At 38.0% G+C, this 16,007-nt stretch overlaps 1 non-coding gene across 1 annotated transcript; it reads right to left on the bottom strand.

Moving 5' to 3' along the window:
• Positions 1–553: 553 nt before the first annotated feature.
• Positions 554–661, bottom strand: LOC112763811 (small nucleolar RNA R71). The gene has a single exon (XR_003182941.1). It is a non-coding gene; the product is annotated as a small nucleolar RNA R71 (small nucleolar RNA).
• Positions 662–16,007: the final 15,346 nt, after the last annotated feature.

Genomic DNA, 16,007 nt, shown 5'->3' with positions numbered 1-16,007 from the left:
TCTTCTTTTTCATATGAGCAGGAGCAAGGACATGGACATTCTTGTTGAAGCAGATCCTGAACCTGAAAGGATTCTGAAGAGGAAGATAAGATAAGCTAAAGCACAACAATCCAGAGAAAACCTTACAGAGAATTTTGAAAAAGAAAGAGACATGGCCGAACCTAATAACAATGGTGAAGGTGCAAGGAAGATGTTTGGTGACTGTACTATACCAAATTCCAACTTCCATGGAAGAAGCATCTCAATCCCTACCATTGGAGCAAACAATTTTGAGCTAAAGCCTCAATTAGTTTCTCTGATGCAACAGAATTGCAAGTTTTATGGACATCCATCAGAAGATCCTTTTTAGTTCTTAACTGAATTCTTGCAGATCTGTGATACTATTAAGACCAATGGAGTTGATCCTGAGGTCTATAAGCTTATGCTTTTCCCTTTTGCTGTAAAAGACAGAGCTAGAACATGGTTGGACTCTCAACCTAGAGATAGCCTGAACTCTTGGTATAAGTTGGTCACTACTTTCTTAGCCAAGTTCTTTCCTCCTCAAAAGCTTAGCAAGCTTAGAGTGGATGTTCAAACCTTCAGATAGAAAGAAGGTGAATCCCTCTATGAAGCTTGGGAGAGATACAAGCAACTGACCAAAAAGTGTCCTTCTGACATGCTTTCAGAATGGACCATCCTGGATATATTCTATGATGGTCTGTCTGAATTATCTAAGATGTCATTGGACCATTCTACAGGTGGATCTATTCACCTAAAGAAAATGCCTGCAGAAGCTCAGGAACTCATTGACATGGTTGTAAATAACCAGTTTATGTAGACTTCTGAAAGGAATCCTGTGAGTAATGGGACGCCTCAAAGGAAGGGAGTTCTTGAAATTGATACTCTGAATGACATATTGGCTCAGAACAAAATGTTGACTCAACAAGTCAATATGATTTCTCATATTCTAAATGGATTACAAAATGTATCCAACAGTACTAAAGAAGCATCTTCTGAAGAAGAAGCTCATGATCCTGAGAACCCTGCAATGGCAGAGGTGAATTACATGGATAAAGCCTATGAAAACACCTATAATCCCTCATGGAGAAATCATCCAAATTTCTCATGGAAGGATCAACAAAAGCCTCAACAAGGCTTTAATAATGGTGGAAGAAACAGGTTTAGCAATAGCAAGCCTTTTCCATCATCTTCTCAGCAACAGACAGAGAATTCTGAGCAGAGTCCCTCTAGCTTAGCAAACATAGTCTCTAATCTATCTAAGGCCACTCTAAGTTTCATGAATGAAACAAGGTCCTCCATTAGAAATTTGGAGGCACAAGTGGGTCAGCTGAGTAAGAAAATCACTGAAACTCCTCCTAGTACTCTCCCAAGCAATACAGAAGAGAATCCAAAAAGAGAGTACAAGGCCATTGATATAATCAAAATGGCCAAATCCAAAAAGGAAGGGGAGGACATGAAGCCCAATGAGGAAGACCTCATGGGACCCCAAAAGAAACAAGATCCTGGTAAATTCTTAATACCCTGTACCATAGGCACCATGACCTTTGAGAAGGCTCTGTATGACCTGGGGTCAGGTATAAATCTTATGCCACTCTCTATAATGGAGAAACTGGGGATCTTTGAGGTACAAGCTGCAAGAATCTCATTAGAGATGGTAGACAAGTCAATAAAACAAGCTTATGGAATGGTAGAGGTTATATTAGTGAAGGTTAAAGGCCTTTACATCCCTGCTGATTTCATAATCCTAGACACTGGAAGGATAAGGATGAATGCATCATCCTTGGAAGACCCTTCCTAGCCACAGCAGGAGCTGTGATTGATGTTGACAGAGGATAGCTAGTCCTTCAATTGAATGGGGACTACCTTAAAGCTCAAGGATGTTCCTCTGCAACCATGGAGAGGAAGCATGAAAAGCTTCTTTTAATACAGAGTCAAACAAAGCCCCCACAATCAAACCCTAAGTTTGGTGTTGAGAATCCCCCATATTCAAACTCTATGTTTGGTGTTGGGAGGCCCTCATCATACTCTGAACATCTGTGAAGCTCCATGAGAGCTCAATGTCAAGCTATTGACATTAAAGAAGCGCTTATTGGGAGGCAACCCAATTTTTATTTATCTATATTTCTATTGTTCTTTATGTTTTATTAGGTTTATGATCATGTGGAGTCACAAAATAATTGCAAAAATTAAAAACAGAATCAAAAATAGCAGAAGAAAAAGTACACCCTGGAGGAAGAGCTGTCTGGCATTTAAACGCCAGAAACAAGCATCTGTCTGGCATTTAACGCCAGAAACAAGCACCAAGCTGGCGTTTAACGCCAGAAACAAGCATCAGGCTGGCATTAAACGCTAGAAACAGGCTACATTTGGGCGTTTAACGTCAGAAACAAGCTGCAGTCTAGCGTTAAATGCCAAGATTGCATACAGAGGGTGTTTTACACGCCTAAAAGGTGCAGGGATGAGAAATCCTTGACACCTCAAGATCTGTGGACCCCACAGGATCACCTCAGGATCTGTGGATCCCACAGGATCCCACCTACCCCACTTCTCTCTTCTTCACACAATCCAATAACATTATACCCTTCACTAATCACCTCAATCTCTCTTCCCCATAAACCCCACCTACCTTCAAATTCAAAATCTCTTTCCCACCCAAACCCACCCTAAATGACCGAACCCAAACCCCTCTCCCTCCACTATATAAACCCCTCCATCCTTCTTCATTTTCACACAACACTACCCTCTCTTCTCCCTCTTGGCCGAAATCCACACCTCTCTCCCTCTCCTCCATATCTTCTTCTTCTTCTTCTTCTATTCTTTCTTTTTTTTCTCGAGGGTGAGCAACATTCTAAGTTTGGTGTGGTAAAAACATAGCTTTTTTTGTTTTTCCATAACTATTGATGGCACCTAAGGCCAGAGAAACCTCAAGAAAGAGGAAAGAGAAGGCAATTGCTTCCACCTCTGAGTCATGGGAGATGGAGAGATTCATCTCAAAAGTCCATCAAGACCACTTCTATGAAGTTTTAGCCAAGAAAAAGGTGATCCCTGAGGTCCCTTTTAAGCTCAAAAAGGGCAAATATCTGGAGATCTGACAAGAGATTAGAAGAAGAGGATGGGAAGTTCTCTCCAATCCCATTCAACAAGTCGGAATCTTAACGGTTCAAGAGTTCTATGCAAACACATGAATCACTAGGAACCATGATCAAAGCATGAACTCAAACCCAAAGAATTGGCTTACAATGGTTCGGGGAAAATGCTTATATTTCAGTCCAGAGAACGTAAGGTTGGCATTCAACTTACCTATGATGCAAGAAGACGCACGCCCCTACACTAGAAGGGTCAACTTTGATCAAAGGTTGGTCCAAGTCCTCATGGACATATGTGTGGAAGGAGCTCAATGGAAAAAGGACTCAAAAAGCAAGCCAGTTCAATTGAGAAGACTGGACCTTAAGCCTGTGGCTAGAGGATTGTTGGAGTTTATCCAATGCTCCATCATCCCCACTAGCAATCGATCCGAAGTAACTGTGGATCGGGCCATCATGATCCATAGCATCATGATTGGAGAGGAAGTAGAAGTTCATGAAGTCATCTCTCTAGAACTCTACAAAGTAGCCGAAAAGCCCTCTACCTTGGCAAGGCTAGCTTTTCCTCATCTCATTTGCCATCTATGCAACTTAGTTGGAGTTGTCATAGAAGGAGACCTCCTCATTGAAGAGGACAAACCCATCACTAAGAAGAGGATGGAGCAAACAAGAGAGCCCATTCATGGATCTCAAGAGACGCATGAGGAAGCTCATCATCAAGAAATCCCTGAGATGCCTCAAGGGATGCATTTTCCTCCAAACAATTAAGGGTGGAACACCAAGAGCACTCCATCATTTTCAATGAGATTAGAGAAGATCAAAGAGCTATGAGGGAGGAACAACAAAGGCAAGGAAGAGACATAGAGGAGCTCAAGAACACCATTGGTCCTTTAAGAAAAAGGCGCCACCCTCACTAAGGTGGACTCATTCCTTAACTTCCTTGTTCTTATCTCTCTGTTTTTCAGTTTTATGCTATATGTTTGTCTATGTTTTGAGTCTTTACTACATGATCATTAGTATTTATTAACTATGTCTTAAGGCTATGAATAATTCCATGAATCCTTCACCTTTCTTAAATGAAAAATGTTTCTAATACAAAAGAACAAGAAGTACATGAGTTTCGAATTCATCCTTGAAATTGGTTTAATTATATTGATGTGGTGACAATACTTTTTGTTTTCTGAATGAATGCTTGAACAGTACATATTTTTTATCTTGTTGTTTATGAATGTTAAAATTGTTGTCTCTTGAAAGAATGATGAACAGAGAGAAATGTTATTGATGATTTAAAAAATCATAAAAATGATTCTTGAAGCAAGTAAAAGCAGTGAAGAACAAAGCTTGCGAAAAAAAATTTTAAAGAAAGAAAAAGAAAAAGCAAGAAGAAAAAGCCAATAGCCCTTAAAACCAAAAGGCAAGGGTAAAAAGGATCCAAGGCTTTGAGCATCAATGGATAGGAGGGCCCAAGGAAATAAAATCCAGGCCTAAGCGGCTAAATCAAGCTGTCCCTAACCATGTGCTTGTGTCATGAAGGTCCAAGTGAAAAGCTTGAGAATGAGTGGTTAAAGTCGTGATCCAAAGTAAAAGGAGTGTGCTTAAGAGCTCTGGACACCTCTAACTGGGGACTTTAGCAAAGCTGAGTCACAATCTAAAAAGGTTCACCCAGTCATGTGTCTGTGGCATTTATGTATCCAGTGGTAATACTGGAAAACAAAGTGCTTAGGGCCACGGCCACGACTCATAAAAGTAGCTATGTTCAAGAATCAACATACTTAACTAGGAGAATCAATAACACTATCTGAACTCTGAGTTCCTATGGATGCCAATCATTCTAAACTTCTAAGGATAAAGTGAGATGCCAAAACTGTTCAGAAGCAAAAAGCTACAAGTCCCGCTCATCTAATTAGAACTAATATTCATTGATATTTTGAGATTTATAGTATATTCTCTTCTTTTTATCCTAATTGATTTTCATTTGCTTGGGGACACGCAACAATTTAAGTTTGGTGTTGTGATGAGTGGATAATTTATACGCTTTTTGGCATTGTTTTTAGGCAGTTTTTAGTAGAATCTAGCTACTTTTAGGGATGTTTTTATTAGTTTTTATGCAAAATTCACATTTCTGGACTTTATTATGAGTTTGTGTGTTTTTCTGTGATTTCAGGTATTTTCTGGCTGAAATTGAGGGACCTGAGCAAAAATCTGATAGGAGGCTGAAAAAGGACTACAGATGCTGTTGGATTCTGACATCCCTGAACTCGAAATGAATTTTCTGGAGCTACAGAACTCCAAATGGTGCGCTCTCAATTGCGTTGGAAAGTAGACATCCAGGACTTTCCAGCAATGTATAATAGTTCATACTTTATTTGAGTTTAGATGATGCAAATTGGCGTTGCTGCATTCTGGAGTAAAACGCCAGAAACACGTCACAAACCAGAGTTAAACGCCAAAAATACGTTACAACTTGGCGTTTAACTCCAAGAGAAGCCTCTGCACATGTAAAGCTCAAGCTCAGCCCAAGCATACACCAAGTGGGCCCCGGAAGTGGATTTCTACATCAATTACTTATCTCTGTAACCCTAGTAGCTAGTTTAGTATAAATAGAACTTTTTACTATTGTATGAGAGGTCTCTCTTAGACCATTTTTGGTCTTTTTGAACCATTGAGTGTTGGTTATCCTGGTTCCCTCTCTGGGGCTGGAACCAATGAACACCTTTATCACTTATGTATTTTCAACGGTGGAGTTTCTACACACCATAGATTAAGGTGTGGAGCTCTGCTGCACCTCGAGTATTAATGCAAAGTACTATTATTCTTCTATTCAATTCATGCTTATTCTTATTCTAAGATATCCATTCGCACCTAAGAACCTGATGAATGTGATGATTATATGACGCTCATCACCATTCTCACTTATGAACGTGTGCCTGACAACCACTTTCGTTCTACATGTAAATAAGCTTGAATGAATATCTCTTGGATTCCTTAATCAGAATCTTCATGGTATAAGTTAGAATCCATTGGCAGCATTCTTGAGAATCTGGAAAGTCTAAACCTTGTTTGTGGTATTCCGAGTAGGATTCAGGGATTGAATGACTGTGACGAGCTTCAAACTCGCGACTATAAGGCGTGGTGACAACGCAAAAGGATAGTAAATCCTATTCTTACATGATCGAGAACTGACAGATGATTAGCCGTGCGGTGACAGCATACCTGGACCATTTTTATTGAGAGGACGGACGGTAGCCATTAACAACGGTGATCCTCCAACATACAGCTTGCCATGAAAGGAGTAAGAATGATTGGATGAAAGTAGTAGGAAAGTAGAGATTTAGAAGGAACACAGTATCTTCATCCGCTTATCTGAAATTCCCACCAATGAATTACATAAGTATCTCTATCTTTATTTTATGCTTTATTTATCTTTATATTCGAAAACCATTATAACCATTAGAATCCGCGTGACTAAGATTTACAAGATGACCATAGCTTGCTTCATACCAACAATCTCCGTGGAATCGACCCTTACTCATGTAAGGTTTATTACTTGGACTACCCAGTGCACTTGCTGGTTAGTTGTGCAAAGTTATGAAGAATGTGTGTGAACCATAGTATTGTGCACCAAGTTCTTGGAGCCATTGCTAGGAATTGTTCGAGTTGTGAAAAGTATGAGTCACAATTTTGCCTATCAAGAAGCTCACTTCTCTCTCAAGAATTAGGTTAGGTTTAGTTAGTTTATCTTTAGTTTTAGTCTTCAATTCTTGTTTTAGTGTAGTTTCCTTTATGTTTTCATGTTCCTTCATCTTGATCTTCTTTATTTCTCTTGTTATTTCTCTTTATTTTGTCATTTTTATGTTTATGGATACTTTTGTTAATTTTAATTTCAATTAATGAAATTTATGTATTATGTTCATTTAATGCTTGTTTGAGTTATTGTTATCATTTCTTGCTTTTAGTAGTTAGATTTTATTTTTAATATAATTTAATATTATTTTATTTTCATGTACACCAAGTGTTTGATAAAATGCTTGGCTTAGTTTTTACATAGTTTTTCTCCACTCTTGGCTTGGAATTGTTGACTTTGGTGACCCTTGAGTCATTGATGTCCATTGTTGTTTCATACATTAGAGTAGTTAGTTGATTTGGTTTTCCTTGACTCTAAGTGACCTGATAATAGCCAAAAGTACGTTAGGCGTTTCACAAAATAGATTTTCATTGTAAGTATAGCTCCGAACCCAACAATTGATCCTAATCAATTTACAATTCTAAAGATATCACAATTCAAAGCAAACATAAACCGAGAGCATTTAGACTCCCGGGTCATCTTCCCTAGGAACTAATGCCAATGAGCACACACAATTTTGGTTGTGAAAAGTAAAGGGGTTTTTCAATGATTGAAAGCAAGCAATAAAGAGATAAAAGAATAAGACAAAATTGCAAATAATAAAGTAATAAAAGAACAAAAGAACTATGTATGTAATATAAACAAGTAATGCTATAAAGTGATGAAAATGTAGTTCAAAACATAAATGAAGCCTTGACTTGGAATGAGTTATAGAATCCCTTCCTTGCCATAACCACAACTATGATAATTATGATGGATTAATCTCACCTAGTCAACCCTTAACATCGAAGGATAAGTTAAGTGAGCATAATTATTATTAATCCACAAATCCTAACTAACTTACCAAATTAATTGGTAAAAAACTAGCGTTAGTAGAAACAATAACAACTAACAACCCAAGAATAATCACTAAATGTTGGACATTATGGTTCTAGCAATCCATAAACTCATTTTCCCCAAGTCAAGGGGTGGAAATCTACCCCATAACTAACACTGACATTTCATCAAACACATAGTGGGCATGAACATAAAACATTGCAAAATTGGTAAATTAAGGAAAGCTATGAAGCACAAATGCTCAAAATTAATAAAGTCAATTCAAAGTTCAAACAAACATATAAAAGCCATCAAACATCAAATTTAACAACTAGAAATCCAAAATTGCAAACTATGCATATATCAACAAAAGAGAGTAAAATATATGAAAGTGTAGAACAAGTAGTGTAATTAAAAGAGAGATTAAAGAAATACTTACAATGAAATAGCAAAATCCAAATGCAAAACTTGAACTATAATATTCTACAAACCCTAATTAAAAACCTTACAACAGAATTTCCTAATCTACACTACTCCTACTTCTACTATGTGTTTTTCCTATTCTAAGATGGCTCCTTTTGTTATGTGTTGACATGCCCTTAATATAGCCTCTCAAACCAGCCTTCAACACTTCAGAAATGGGCCTAGAGACCCCCAAAACGTGAGTCCACGTGACATTTTAATGGAGGCACGCGCTAGTACCTGTGCGTACGCACAGATGTGTGCGTTTGCACACTTCGCCTAATTTCCACTTATGCGTATGCACAGAGGGTTGTTTGCACACACACATGCTGATTTCCTTTTTGTACGTACGCACGCATCCTTGTGCGCACGCATGCATGGCTGTGTACTTCCTCCTTGTTTTCTTCATGTTTTGTCCCTTTGTACATGCTTCCTTCCACTTTTGCATATCCATTCTTGCCTCTTTGACCTGAAATCACTCAACAAACATGTCATGGCATCAAATGGAATAAAGGTGGAATTAAATTGCTCAATTTAAGCACAAAATTGCATGTTTTCACATTTAGGTTCAATTTAGGGATCAAACACAAAAGTATGCTATTTTGGTTCTTAAGTGTAGGTTTATGTGATGAAATCCACTCAAATCGAGCCACAATATCTCATCAAATATGGACTCACCAATTCTCCCACACTTAAACAATAGCATGTCCTCATGCTAAACCAACAAGGAGGATGATCAAAGGGAAACAACTTATTGAATGCAACTACCTATATGCATGCAAGTTTGTATATACTATATAGCTATAGCTATCTGTAGTATCTATCTATATGAAATTGGTGAAAACAAACAAACAGATTTCCAAGCAAGTATATAGACATATAGGGCTAAGGAAGGAAATAATCCAATGTAAGCAAAATCTAAAGAATTGATTCAACTCATCAAAATAAAGCAACTTGCAAGAATTCTCGATAAGTATGGAAATATAGAGTCGAGTGATCGAACCCTCACTAGGTGTGTATACGCTCTAATCACTTGGTGTCTAGGGTTTAATCACTCAAATCTCCTTCTAATCATGCTTTCAAGGATTTTCCTTTCATCTAACAATCAACAAATATGTAATATATGAATGCAAGTATCATGAGGTCTTTAGATGGTTGTAATGGGGTTAGGGTTAAGGTAAGATTGTATTTGGTCAAGTGAGCTTGAAATTTGAATCTTTGATTAACCTAAGCTTCCCATCTAACCTACAACAACCTATTTAATTCCAATGCAAACCTAACTACCCATTTTTTACTTTTTCACATACTTAAGCATTCTCTTACAATCACAATCCATATGCATTGATATTATTACTTTACTTTGGGGCAACTTTGTATTATTATTATTGTTGTTGTTGTTGTTGTTGTTGTTGTTGTTGTTGTTGTTGTTGTTGTTGTTATTATTTCTATTTTTTTCTTTTTCTATGACAGATGCATATGGTTAAAACAAATTGATACTTGAATGTGCATCCATTTTCCAAAATTTTCTTTTTCAATGCATACCCCAAAACAAAAAAATATTTTTTCTCCACCAATGCTTCCCAAAATTTCTCCCACACTTAAATGACACACACACTTTAACCTAAGCTAATCAAAGATGTAATTCAAGGTTATTTCATGGTTTTAGGCGTAGGATTTCGATATGGTCACAATTAGAACAAAAGGGATTAAAAAGCTTAAAAGGGGTTAACTAAGGTAGATGCAAGGGTAGGTCCATATGAGTGAGTGAGTCTAATTCAAAAATGGCCTCAATCATGCTAAATGCATTGAAAGCATCAAACATTGGACATAAAGAATCAAGCAAAATCAATATTACAATCATAGAAGGAGCATAGCACACAATGAACAAAAATAGTGGTTAAAATGTGTAACCACTCATTAAGGCTCAATAACTCACAAGGTTGTTTTGTTCTATCACCCTTCTATGTTTCATAAAAATCATTCAAGCAAGTTTAAAAACAATTTTCAAATCAATTCAATAGAACGCCCTAAAAATAAAATTCTTGGAAATCCTTGTTGTTTTTCACCAAAATTATTTCTATATGTATGTATGTATGTGATGGATGCAATTTTCAAAATTTTCCTAGTTCTCTCCTAATTTTCAAAAAACAAAAAAAATTAACATGAACAATTAGGATCAAAATTGAGCTAGGCATATGCTATTCACAACATCCATTCACAACCTATATCTATAAAATATATACCATGCAAAAGCAAAAATGTCAAATGCAATAACTAGAAATAAGCAAAGATATTTATATATACCGAAAGAAAAATGCAATGCTACATTTAAAAACACTCAAAATATCTACAAGAAACATAATAAAAGAGAGCAAAAAATTAAGTGCAAAGTGTTCGGAAAAGAAAATTTACGCCCCAAAAATGACGAATCCTTCGAATCCTCCCCCACATTTAAGCGTTGCACGGTCCTCTGTTCACGAACACGATCCGGGGGAAATGTCTCTCAAGAGCTCCACCTCCAGCTGGTGGGCATTGGGGCTCGGATTGCTGTGGAGAAAAATAATCAGGAATTGAGGAAAAGGTCATATGAGTGTGGTATATGGTGCACGAAATTGTAATCACACTTTTGCAACTCCGCACAACTAACCAGTAAGTGCACTGGGTCATCCAAGTAATAAAACCTTACGCGAGTAAGGGTCGATCCCACAGAGATTGTCAGCTTGAAGCAAAATATGGTCATCCTGTAAATCTTAGTCAGGCAAATTCAAATGGTTATGAGGTTTGATGATTGAAAGATAAATAAAACGTAAATTAAAATAAAGATACTTACGTAAATCATTGGTGAAAATTTCAGATAAGCGTTTGGAGATGCTTTGTTGCTTCTGAACTTCTGCTTTTCTATTGTCTTCATCCAATCATGTGTGCTCCTTTCCATGGTAAGATGTATGATCCTCTAAGTGAAAATGGTCCGGCTACGGTTTCTGTACGGCTAATCAACTGTCAGATTTCTTGTCTCGGATGAAAAATACCAGGTACAGCTACCGCATGGTTAATCATCTGTTGGTTCTCACTTGTGTTGGAATAGGATATCTCTATCCTTTTGCACACTGTCACTACGCCCAACAGTCGTAAGTTTAAAGCTCGTCACAGTCATCCCGTCCCAGATCCTACTCGGAATACCACAGACAAGGTTTAGACTTTCTAGATCACAGGAATGCTGCCAATTGTTTCTAGCCTATACCACGAAGGTTCTAACCTTACGGACTCGGTCCGTGGATCAGAGACCCAAGAGACTATACTCCAGCTGTCGTCCAATGACTACGTTCAACATCATGTAGACCGCTTGTGGTTGTCAGGCACGCGGATCTTGGCTAAGCGAGTAACGAAGATAGAGGGTGATTGTCACGGGTTACCCCTTTATTCTGACTTAACTGAACTAAGAAAGAAAGTATATCTTAGAGAATAAGTATGCGTGAATTGAAAGAAAAACAATAGTACTTGCATTAATTCATGAAGAACAGCAGAGCTCCTCACCTTAATCTATGAGGTGTAGAAACTCCACCGCTGGAAAATACATAAAAGAAAAAGGTCTAGGCATGGCCGAATGGCTAGCCTCCCTCAAAGTGATCAAAAGATCAAAAGATGATCAAAAGATGAAATACAATAGTCAAAAGTGCTATTTATACTAAACTAGTTACTAGGGATGATAGAAAATAAGTAAATAAGTGCAGATAGTGCAAAAATCCACTTTCGGGCCCACTTGGTGTGTGTTTGGACTGAGCTTTGAAGATTTCACATGCATAGGCCATTCTTGGAGTTAAACGCCAGCCTGGATGCCAGTTTGGGCGTTTAACTCCAGTTTTGGTGCCAGCTCTAGCGTTTTACGCCAGAAAAGGATCTCTGGTGGGTGTTTGGACACCAGTTTGGGCCATCAAATCTCGGGAAAAGTATGAATTATTATCCATTGCTGGAAAGCCCAAGATGTATACTTTCCAATGCAATTAAAAGCGCGCTAATTGGGCTTCTGTATCTCCAGAAAATCCACTTCGAGTGCAAGAGGGTCAGAATCCAACAGCATCTACAGTCCTTTCTCAACCTCTGAATCAGACTTTTGCTCAGGTCCCTCAATTTCAGCTAGAAAATACCTGAAATTATAGAAAAATACACAAACTCATAGTAAAGTCCAGAAATGTGATTTTTGCATAAAAACTAATAAAGATATACTAAAAAGTAACTAAAACATACTAAAAACTACCTAAAAACAATGCCAAAAAGTATATAAATTATCCACTCATCAGTATAATAAAAGACAATGTGTGTATTCTAAGTGTGCGCACACTTTAGAACATACACATTGGCCGGGTAAAGCGGTATCCACACAATCAAAAGAAATAGTATGTGTTCCTCATTCAAGTAACCTAGGTTGCAATTAAGGAATAAGTAAAACTTTAGACACAAGCAACACTTGGTAACCACAAAAAGTGAATTGAGTACTGGATATTGGATATTGCAATTATGCAAGTGAAAGCACAAAAATTGGTATAGAACAATACAATAAACAGCAACCAATCCATTAATGAACGAAAAACTACTTATTCATCATGACACATAATGCAACAGTCACATGGAGAAGTACTTGTTACAAAAAGTGACAAGCTTAATAAAAATCAAGTTAAGTCACTCAAACAAATGAAAAGCATTAACAAGGAACAAGTACCGGACATGTGATGAATTGATATGAAAATTATGATGAACAAGTAATTTCAACTCAAATCACTTAAGTAAAAGTGCACAATTCAAAATGCCAAATAAGAAATCAGGTGGCTGATCACTTGTCCCAGATTGAGCCAGAAGCAGAGACTTCTTCTCCCTCTACTAACATATCCGAATCTTTTCCAGATGAGCAACTCTATGCCATCCGGATAGTACCTTAGTTTGTAGAAATTGCAAAGTAAAAGGCTATATGGTTCATTCCCAAAGAGTTTACCGGGAAGCAAGCCCGAAAACACATGCATAATGCAAAATATTACCTATGGTATGAGCCATATGTCTTTAAGAGATGCTTGGATGGAATAACTCGACGCTGTGTGTCTGGAGAAGAGGCAGAGAGAATTTTATGGAATTGTCATGGCTCTGACTATGGAGGACACTTTGGAGGTGAGCGAACAGCCACTAAAGTTCTCCAAAGTAGCTTTCACTGGCCTACTCTCTTTAAGGATTCTAGAGAGTTCGTCCGCAACTGTGATAGTTGCCAAAGGGCTGGCAATCTCTCTCACGATCACAGCATGCCTCAGTAAGGAATCCTAGAGATTGAGTTGTTTAATGTATAGGGCATAGATTTTATGGGACCCTTCCCGCCTTCATACTAAAACACCTACATCCTTCTGGCGGTAGATTATGTGTCTAAATGGGTTGAAGCAATAGCAACACCCACTAATGACACAAAAGTAGTAATGAAGTTCCTCCAAAAGAACATCTTCAGCAGATTTGGTGTCCCCAGGTGGTGCACGAAATTGCAATAACACTTTTGCAATCCCGCACAACTAACCAGCAAGTGTACTGGGTCGTCCAAGTAATACCTTGCGTGAGCAAGGGTCGATCCCACAGAGATTGTCGGCTTGAAGCAAGCTATGGTTATCTTGTAAATCTTAGTCAGGATATCAGAAATTATCAGGATTGATTGTGAAAAGCAAAAAAAACACGAAATGGTTACTTGTTTTGCAGTAATGGAGAATAGGTTGAGGTTTGGAGATGCTCCATCTTCTGAATCTCTGCTTTCCTACTATCTTCTTCTTCAAACACGCAAGTCTCCTTCCATGGCAAGCTGTATGTAGGGTTTCACCGTTGTAAATGGCTACCTCCCATCCTCTCATTGGAACGATTCCTAATGCCCTGTCACGGCACGGCATTCCATCTGTCGGTTCTCAATCAGGCCGGAATAGAATCCAGTGATTCTTTTGCGTCTGTCACTAACGCCCCGCCTTCAGGAGATTGAAGCACGTCACAGTCATTCAATCATTGAATCCTACTCAGAATACCACAGACAAGGTTTAGACCTTCCGGATTCTCTTGAATGCCGCCATCAGTCTAGCTTATACCACGAAGATTCCGGTTAAAGAACCCAAGAGATAACTACTTAATCTAAGGTAGAACGGAGGTGGTTGTCAGTCACACGTTCATAGTTGAGAATGATGATGATTGTCACGGATCATCACATTCATCCGGATTAAGAACAAGTATTATCTTAGAATGGAAGCAAGCATGATTGAATGAGAAACAGTAGTAATTGCATTAATCCATCAAGACACAGCAGAGCTCCTCACCCCCAACCATGGGGTTTAGAGACTCATGCTGTGGAAGAAAACATGTAAAAATGTCATAAGGTCTTCAAAAGGTTGCATAGCGTACTGATACAATGTCAAAAGATCCTATAAATAGTAAGCTAGTGTCCTAAGGTTTACAGAAATGAGTAAATGACAGAAAAATCCACTTCCGGGCCCACTTGGTGTGTGCTTGGGCTGAGCAATGAAGGAATTTCGTGTAGAGACCTTTTCTGGAGTTAAATGCCAGTTCTCATGCCAGTTTGGGCGTTTAACTCCAAATTTTATGCCAGTTCCGGCGTTTAACGCTGGAATTTCTGTAGGTGACTTTGAGCGCCGGTTTGGGCCATCAAATCTTGGGCAAAGTATGGACTATTATATATTGCTGGAAAGCCCAGGATGTCTACTTTCCAATGCCGTTGAGAGCGCGCCAATTGGGCTTCTGTAGCTCCAGAAAATCCGCTTCGAGTGCAGGGAGGTCAGAATCCAACAGCATCTGCAGTCCTTTTTGGTCTCGGAATCAGATTTTTGCTCAGGACCCTCAATTTCAGCCAGAAAATACCTGAAATCACAGAAAAACACACAAACTCATAGTAAAGTCCAGAAAAGTGAATTTTAACTAAAAACTAATAAAAATATACTAAAAACTAACTAAATCATACTAAAAACATACTAAAAACAATGCCAAAAAGCATACAAATTATCCGCTCATCACAACACCAAACTTAAATTGTTGCTTGTCCCCAAGCAACTGAAAATCAAAATAGGATAAAAAGAAGAGAATATACTATAGACTCCAAAATATCAAGGAAACATAGCTCCAATTAGATGAGCGGGACTAGTAGCTTTTTGCCTCCGAACAGTTTTGGCATCTCACTCTATCCCTTGAAGTTCAGAATGATTGGCATCTATAAGAACTCAGAACTCAGATAGTGTTATTGATTCTCTTAGTAAAGTATGATGATTCTTGAACATAGCTAGTGTATGAGTCTTGGCTGTGGCCCAAAGCACTCTGTCTTCCAGTATTACCACCGGATACATGCATGCCACAGACACATAATTGGGTGAACCTTTTTCAGATTGTGACTCAGCTTTGCTAAAGTCCCCAATTAGAGGTGTCCAGGGTTCTTAAGCACACTCTTGTTGCCTTGGATCACAACTTTATTTCTTTCTTTTTCTTCTCTTTTCTTTTTTTTTCGAAATTTTTTTTGTATCCACTGCTTTTTCTTGCTTCAAGAATCAATCTAATTATTTTTAGATCCTCAATAACAGTTCTCTTTTTCCTCCTTCTTTCAAGAGCCAACAATTTTAACATTCTCAAAACAACAAATTCAAGAGACATATGCACTGTTCAAGCATTCATTCAGAAAACAAAAAGTATTGTCACCACATCAAGCTAATTCAACTAGTTTCAATGATAAATTTTGAAATCCTGTATTTCTTGTTCTTTTGTGATTAAAGCATTTTTCATTTAAGAGAGGT

This window comes from Arachis hypogaea, chromosome 2 (assembly GCF_003086295.3).
Source record: "Arachis hypogaea cultivar Tifrunner chromosome 2, arahy.Tifrunner.gnm2.J5K5, whole genome shotgun sequence".
NCBI classification, from domain to species: domain Eukaryota; kingdom Viridiplantae; phylum Streptophyta; class Magnoliopsida; order Fabales; family Fabaceae; genus Arachis; species Arachis hypogaea.
This window is presented reverse-complemented; position numbering and strand designations above follow the sequence as displayed.